Raw genomic sequence first — 8462 nt, 5'->3', positions numbered from 1 at the left:
GACTGCATGGATTTGAAGGACATGTCATTTGACAGAAGAGGGCCAATAGAGGAGGGGTTGACAACAGATACGGCACTTTACAAAACGAGTCCAAAGTGGAGGTGGTTTAAAAAAGCTATTCAAATAAGATTTCGAAGATGAGTCCAATGCCCGTTTTCAGCTTGTGCAATCTGTGTTGGCCCTGCGATGAGGTGGCGACTTGTCCAGGGTGTACACCGCTTTCCGCCCGAATGCAGCTGGGATAGGCTCCAGCACCACCCGTGACCCCGAGAGGGACAAGCGGTATAAAATGGATGGATGAATGGATTCAGCTTGTTCAGCGTAGCACGCAAAGGATGTAAGGAGTGTAACTAAAGGCAAAATAACTTTTAAGTCTCCAGGTCATCAGCCCACTTGGTGCCCCGTTGACCATTCCAACCGAATTGATTGCTGACAAGGGTGATTCCATTCTACCAACTGTTGTTGTGCTGGCAGAGGTCTCTTTTCTTTGCATCTTGAAAGCTGACAGGTCCTCCCTCCAGGTTGGAATAGCATCTGGAATCCGTCTGGAATCCTCTCCTTCTACTTAGGCTTCCGCCCACCTCTTCACCGCTGGCGTTGCTGTCAGCTTTTGCAGCGAGGCCACTGCCAGCTCAGCATCCAGTTCTTCCTCCAACGAAAATGCTGCCGCTAGCTCATCGTCCAGCGCCGCCGCTGCCAGCTCAATGTCCTGCGGGGCCGCCGTCGCTAGTTCTTCCTCCAGCGAGGCCGTCGCCACCTGCGCTTCCTGTGGGTCTGCCATCGACGCCACCTCCAGTGTCGCTTCCTGTCGGTCTGCCAGCAACGCCACCTCCTGTGCCGCTTCATGTAGGTCCAATGCCACCAGCTTTGCCTCCAGCCCAGCAGCCTGCATTGCCTCTAGCCCGGTAGCTTGTTCGCCTCGTCGGCCAAAAATGTGGCCAGTCATGGACGCCCCCCGCACCATCGGCAGAAACACCCAGGACTTGGGTGTGAAACTTTATGGCTGCAGAGTTTCTGATCCCGCTCACGTCTGCCTCCTTGTCGGCTAAAGATATGGACAGTTCATGGATGCCCGCCCCGCCCCGCCAGCTGCAGCAGCGTTCGACTTGCTGCTGCCACCTGACTGGTCTCCAGTGGCTTCAGGGACACTTGGTCTGGCGACCCACTGCCAATGCTTCCCTCCACCCTCCCGAGACTTTGGACTTTTTCTTTTTTGGGGGGGGAGGTTACTGTTTGGACCTGTTAGGCCAGGCCATTTTTTGTTTAGTTTTGGGGTGTTTTTCCTGTGTTTTAGGGTTCACTTTCCATTTTGCGCTTTTATTTTTGTTCCATTTCCCGTTTTGTTTGTATTCTGTTGCATTAGCTTTATCCTGCTTCTCACCTGTGGGTTGTTAGTATTGATTATTCTCACCTGCTGTTAATGAGGATCAAGAGGGCTATTCAAATGAATCCCCCATAGTTTTTGGTTGTGGGATCATTGTCAATGCAAGTTGGAAGTATGAACATGGTTAGTAATATTTTAGAGATTCCTGTATTTCATTTGTTTGACATGTCATGCACAGTTTTCTCTTTTATTTTTCTGTTCTATCCCTTCCGCACGTACTTTTGAACATTAACTACTCATTTACCTGCACACTGCCTGCTGTATTCTACCTTTTTGAGGTTACGACAATAGCTACAGAGAGCTAACCTGGCATGTAAAGTAAATCTGTACAGTGGACATCTTCAATAACTTACAATATTCTTCTCCCATGGGACTGAACAGGACAGGTTAAAAAACTGGTTGTAGGGCACAACAAAAGACTACATTCAGCTTAATGGCAAAGACTTGTCGCTGGCTAGGCAACACATCATAGCCCAGAGTCGTATATAGCCAGAGTACAACCGAGTTGTCCATACTCTCTCTGTACTCTGTTGTAGCCTACACTACTGACATCTTACGTCTTGGAATTACAGCATGCAAAATCTACTGTATAATACTTGCAAATGAGACTCAGAAGTGATACAATAATAACTGGATATGTCCATGTCCTGGTTGAATCAAAATATTCACAGGCATGTTCCTGACGTCTATGTTAAACGTGCGCAAACTGCATAGAACTGCTGTGTGGAAGCAACATTTTTTTTCCTGAAATAGCAGTACAGTTGAACGGAGAACTGCAGGTTGTAAATTTCCCGCAGTGTGAACAAGGTCTTTGTTGAACATATTACTAGAAACACACTGTGGACACTTGAGAACAGGTCAATCAATCATGCTGACTACACTCCAGTCTTTCTAAACTAAGCAACTGCTTCCCCGACCATAGTAATAATATAGAAGTAAACAAAGACCAAATAAGAGGTTTATTTGACCTCCCATCTTTGAGCACTTCCATTTAACAGGGTTGTCTAATCTGTTTCTACTTCATGGTTCAGTTGACAATGCACGGTTCATTGTGACTGAGTTTGCACTTTGTATTTACCCCTCAATGGATGGCCGTGACCTGGAAGAATGAGTCCTGTCACATTATGTTGGGTGTACCAAGGCAGAAAGCGTTGGCATTGTTCTTGTTTATCATGCAGTTAAACAATATTCAACTGCTGGTGTGATTAATGCGTAAATAGGAACGGAGAAAAAAAGAGCAGTGGGGCTTTGTGGACAAAAGTTGGATGAATAATTAATATTTTTTAAAGGATGATTTGGAATTTCTGAAAGGACCACTCATATTCATCATTTATATTGGTCGTCACTGCGAACATATTCACAGCCGTGCTCTCAGAGAACACACATGAATCTCAAGCAGGCTCCTGAAAGCAGAGTGCAATTTAGAGACCGAATAATTAAACAGCCGTACAATATTCAGGAAAGTGAACGCAAATTCAAAGAAGCAGCTGCAGCACTGTCGAGGAAGATTGGAATATCTATTTCAGGTCAACTTTATTTTGGGGAACGGCATGGCGTAGTGGGTAGAGCAACCGTGCCAGAAACCTGAGGGTTGCAGGTTCGCTCCCCGCCTCTTACCATCCAAAAATCACTGCCGTTGTGTCCTTGGGCGGGACACTTCACCCTTGCCCACGGTGCCACTCACACCGGTGAATTGAATGATGAATGATAGGTGGTGGTCGGAGGGGCCGTTGCCGCAAATTGCAGCCACACTTCCGTCAGTCTACCCAAGGGCAGCTGTGGCTATGAAAGTAGTTTACCACCACCAGGTGTGAATGAATGATGGGTTCTACATGTAAAGCGACTTTGGATACTTAGAAAAGCGCTATATAAATCCCAGGTATTATTATTATTCTTATTGTGTCATGACGAGGAGGTTTTCACAGCTTACTGCGAGGATTGTTCTCCCAGGAAGCAAACTGACTTTTCCGGACAACAGTAGAAGGTAGTAACATATTTATTCTCCTCTCAAAAAGGTGAAAACAAAAAGGCGCACAAGGCGAAGGCAAAACTTAACGCAGGAAACAAAAGCTAACACTTAGTCTGAACTATGGACATGAAACAAAAAGTCGCTAACTGTGGCATGAATAAACAAAACTTACGTGGCATGGCATGAAGCATGAAAAGAGCAATCGCAAGAATACAAGCATGGACAGAGCATGAAAAGAACAATGTCGCCAGACCGACCAACTGGCAAGGACAGGCTTAAATAATATCAGTGATTACAAACAGGTGCACGTCCGGAACACAAGAGGCACCAATGAGTCACCATGGTGACTAAAACAAACAAGGGTGCACAAAAACAGGAACTAAACAAACTTAAACAAACAGAAAACAACAAAAAACATGATCCAGACCACAGATCATGACATATTGGAGCGTCTCAAAGCGGGATAAACACAGCAGTAGATTCCGGTAATAACACATAACACAATAATCAACAATTAAATAGGAAGGTTTGCAACGGCCTCACGTTTTATACAACAAGTTGCTTTAGTTTTTTGTTTGACTTTAAATTGTATGTAAACCCAAGCAATGTTCCCTATTAGAAATAATGTAACTCCATTTTAGCCCAGAAAACAGAAAACATTTTCAGTGATTCTACAGTTGCATAATGTTATCAGAATAAGTTATAATCAGTAAAAAGAAAAAAATATTCAGTCTAAGTTCGGGCCCAAGGGGAAAAAAAACAACCTCATAGCCATAGCACAAATAAACCTTCAGTGCAAGAGGGAAACATCAAAGAACACAAAGGACATTAAATACATTAAAAGAGCAGAGCTGACGCAACCAGCTGCCACTCCAGCAGTGCCATTTCTACATACTGCTACAAAAGTAAAACAACAAAAACAACAAATAATAATTAACCAATAATATATAGCGCACACACACGATTGCACCATGCATAGACAAGCAGCCAAACAAAAACATAATTTCAACACCCATATACACTGTGTTGGCCTCTGCGGTGTTCAACGCCATCATCTGCTAGGGTGGGGGGAGCATGGCCAGAGGCAGGAGCAGACCCAACAAAGCAACCAAGAGAGCCGACTCCACCCTAGCCGCCCACCAACTCTCGGCCAGTGTCCAGTCCGCATGGATGAGCGAGGGTGCGTCTAAGGGGACCGAGGTGTCCGATACCTGCTCATTCAGCCAAGACACTGTGAAACTTGTCCGTCCCGGCGCTCAGCACTAGCTCCGCAGCCCTGTCTCTTCATTCACATCTCCTCCAGTCTTTCCAAACCAACTCTGGTGTGGCAAATACCCAGCAGCTGGTCTTAATGGCCAAAAGGCTCCCGGGAGGCAGATCCAGAAGTTTAAGTTATAGGATTGGACAAACCATTTCATATCATTGTAATGATTTTGATCGATGGGAATCGAAAACTGGTTCTCGTTCAGAACTGGGTTGCAGTGTATCAGTTCCTTAGAATCGCTTACAATTTTTTCAAACGATTTCTGCTGGTGGGAATGAGGTTGCGTAGCGACATCAGACGGCAACATGGTGCCCGAACCGCGGAAAACACTCCAAAGTTTGGCTATATTTTACAAGCAAAGATTGCAACAGCACTACTTATAGTAATTGCAAAATACATACTGTACTAGCAATATGCTGAAACAGTTGAACACACAGCATGCAATACCATATTTTCCGGACTATAAGGCCCACTTAAAATCCTTTTTCCCCCCTCAAAACTCTACAGTGCGCCTTATAACCCGGTGCGCCTAAACTAATTGTGGTTTTGCTTACCGACCTCGAAGCAATTTTATTTATTACATGGTGTAATGATAAGTGTAACCAGTAGATGGCAGTCAAACATAAGAGATACGTTTCGACTGGAATATGATGGCAGTATGACTCAAGTAAACAACACCAACATTTTATATGTTCCATTGAAAATATAGAACATCACACACGGCGCTCAAAAATCTATCAAAATGTTTTAGTCCGACTATGGTAAGCTATGAAGCCGCACCGCTTGATGGATTGTACTGTGCTTCAACATACGAGTATTATTATGGTGTGTGTAAAAGGTAAAACATATTATCTGGCGTTTTGTTTCGCAATATTATGCAAAAGCAACTTTTCTAACCTTCTGGTACTTGCTGATCTGCATTTGGGATCTGCATAAATCCTGAAAAATTGCACGCGTCCGCCTTTGTAGTCCGAGCTGACACCGTAGTCGATAAGCTTCTTCTTTTTCTGTATCTTCTTGTTATGTGACATTCATCCTCAGCTGTTTCAATTTCTAATATAAAATAGTGTAAAGTTCTTACTTATATCTGTCAGTAAACTCGCCATGAAAGCGCTAAAACATACAGGTGTAGTGAGTTTACATTATTCACCCAAGGAACATTAGTTATTAGTGATTTCCGGTCGGAGGATTTTTCACGGGACACTTTGTTGTTGTTGATGTTTCCAGATGAGGAGATGCTGCTTCGTTATTGATTTAAGTAAGGTGTGAATGTCATTAAAATGGTTAGCTCCATCTTTTGACACTTCTTTCACTCCCGTCCTTGCACGCTACACCGCTACAACAAAGATGACGGGGAGAAGACGCTGTCGAAGGTGAGCCACGTAAATAAGACCGCCCACAAAACGGCGCATCCGGAAGCGACTGTCAGAAAGCGGCTTGAAGATGATCTGTAAAACATAATCTATTCAACATTTTGACCAAAGAACCACCATTACATGTTATGTAGACCACAAGGAAGTGTTTTCCATTTAGAAAAAAAAAAATAATAATATGACTCCTTTAATGCGCTCTTTAAACCGGTGCGCCTTATATATGAAAAAAAAAATCAAAAATAGACCATTCATCGGCAGTGTGCCTTATAATCCGGTACGCCCTATGGTCCGGAAAATACGGTAATTATAAGTATTGTCATGTTTTGAACCACTCCGATTTCATTCCAGCTGCAATCATCTGGCGTTTATGGAACAGGCACTGACTAACACCGCCTTTATTGTTAGCGCCATTTGCCTAGTTGTCAAAGCTGTTATTACCTGTTAAATTGAAATGAAGCCTTCTCATTCAGAGGAGCGTGACGAGAGACAGATTCGGACTGGCTCCAAGGTGGGCAGTACTCCCTCCTGTTCACGTCTGCCGCTAGATGATATAATAAACAAAGACTTGACATATCTCACTTTGCGTATAATGAGTTAATATTACATTACACTAAATGTTCCATTTTTGTGTAATTTCCACATGTTTTATTTTGTTAAATTCTACAGAAGAATATTTATTTCTTATATTTATTTTCCAAAAAGTTTTTTTTCTTCTTTCTTCTATGCTACATGTATACAACCCAAAACATTGAAAGAGCCATATTGGACCAAAAATACATAAAACGAATCTGTCCGGAGCCGCAAAAAATGATTTAAGTGTCTATATTAGCTATAATGGCCTACTATCAAAATGACTATGTGTCGCAGGCTGAAACAAATCTTCCTTGACAGAAATGTTGAAATGTAATATTTATTCTACACATTTTTACAACACTAGAAACCAATTCAGAGGCTACTCAGAAGGTAAGATAACTCCTGGAAATTACTGGCTTTTAATGGCCAAAGGTATAGATGTGAGTGTCCAAGTTAAAGGAAACTGCAGGCTGTCATCTTCTAATAGATGTATTACAATCTTTGTCAAGCTAGGTAATGTTTGCTGTGGTCTGGAACAACATGGCACACAAACAACTATATACAAAGAGGATAAAAGTAAAGGATATTAAATGAGCTCAAATAAACCTACACACAAGGCATAATGAAGCAATATGTACATACAGCTAGCCTAAATAGCATGTTAGCGTTGATTAGCTTGCAGTCATGCACTGACCAAATATGCCTGATTAGCACTCCAAGTCAATAACATCAACAAAGTGCACCTTTGTGCATCCACGCACAGTATAAAACTTTTGGTGGACAACATGAGACAACAAAGGAGTGGAAGATTTTACATGTAAACAATTCGTTGCGTCACAGTCACACTATTGTGAGTTCAAGAACCGCCGAAATTGGTAGAACAAACCGATGTTCACCAAATACTCTCATCAGTGAAGCATACACACAAACATATTAAACAGTGGGCTTTCTAACAATTGGGAAGGTTTGTGTCATGTTTGTCCTCCAACAAAAAACATACCCAAACAAAAAAAATATTCCCCCCCCCATCTTTTGCCATTTTCCATCCTTTTTTAAAAACTGGGGCAGTACTGAAGAGCTGTGGGTTGCTGACCCCCGCTGTAGGCTTTGTAAGGTCATTTGACCTAAAAAATAAACAAAATAGATTTTTGTTATCTTTTTTTCCAAATAAGAATCGATAACAGAACCGATAAGGAACTGAATCCTTAAGCAGAATCAAAAGTGAAATCGGAACTTGAAAAATCTTACAAAAGTCCCATGTTCCACTTTGAGAAACTGTTCAAACCACAAGTGTTTGCAAAGTACAAGGAATAATAATGGCAGATGTCTTGAACTTGACGAAATAAGACGTTATCTATCCATCATCAATGACTTCTTTTTTGTATTTACACTCTACTGATTTGAAATGTATGAGTAAACATCCATCCATCCATCCATTTTCTACCGCTTGTCCCTTTTGGGCATATGTGTAAGTGGAAAACGGGGAGAATTAAATTCCAAGTGAGATTCCTCTAATTTTTATAAAATGAGTCTCCGTTCTGGCTGCTCAGCATAAAAGAGCACAAATGACACAAAGTAGGCATGAATACACTTAGGGCTTGATCTACTGTATCGAAAGACATACAAACTTGATAGCGCATGTAAAGCTGATCTCCTAAATTCATGGGCAGAGTATTGCATCTCTTAAAAGAGCAAAACAGCGAGCACAATCCATTTAGCATGTCTGTCTTAATGGTTATGCAGAATATTGCTGATTATCAGAACACCCACAATACTGGGAGGGGGAGATGCAAATATAATAATTTAGCACATGCAATGTGATTTGTCAAGATTGAAACTACTTTTTTGTTGTTTTGTATCTGTATTGAGTAAGTTTGAAATGTCCGTGCAGACTTGCAC

Source organism: Entelurus aequoreus, linkage group LG22, assembly GCF_033978785.1.
Source record: "Entelurus aequoreus isolate RoL-2023_Sb linkage group LG22, RoL_Eaeq_v1.1, whole genome shotgun sequence".
Lineage (NCBI taxonomy): Eukaryota > Metazoa > Chordata > Actinopteri > Syngnathiformes > Syngnathidae > Entelurus > Entelurus aequoreus.
Note: the sequence above shows the minus strand (reverse complement) of the source record.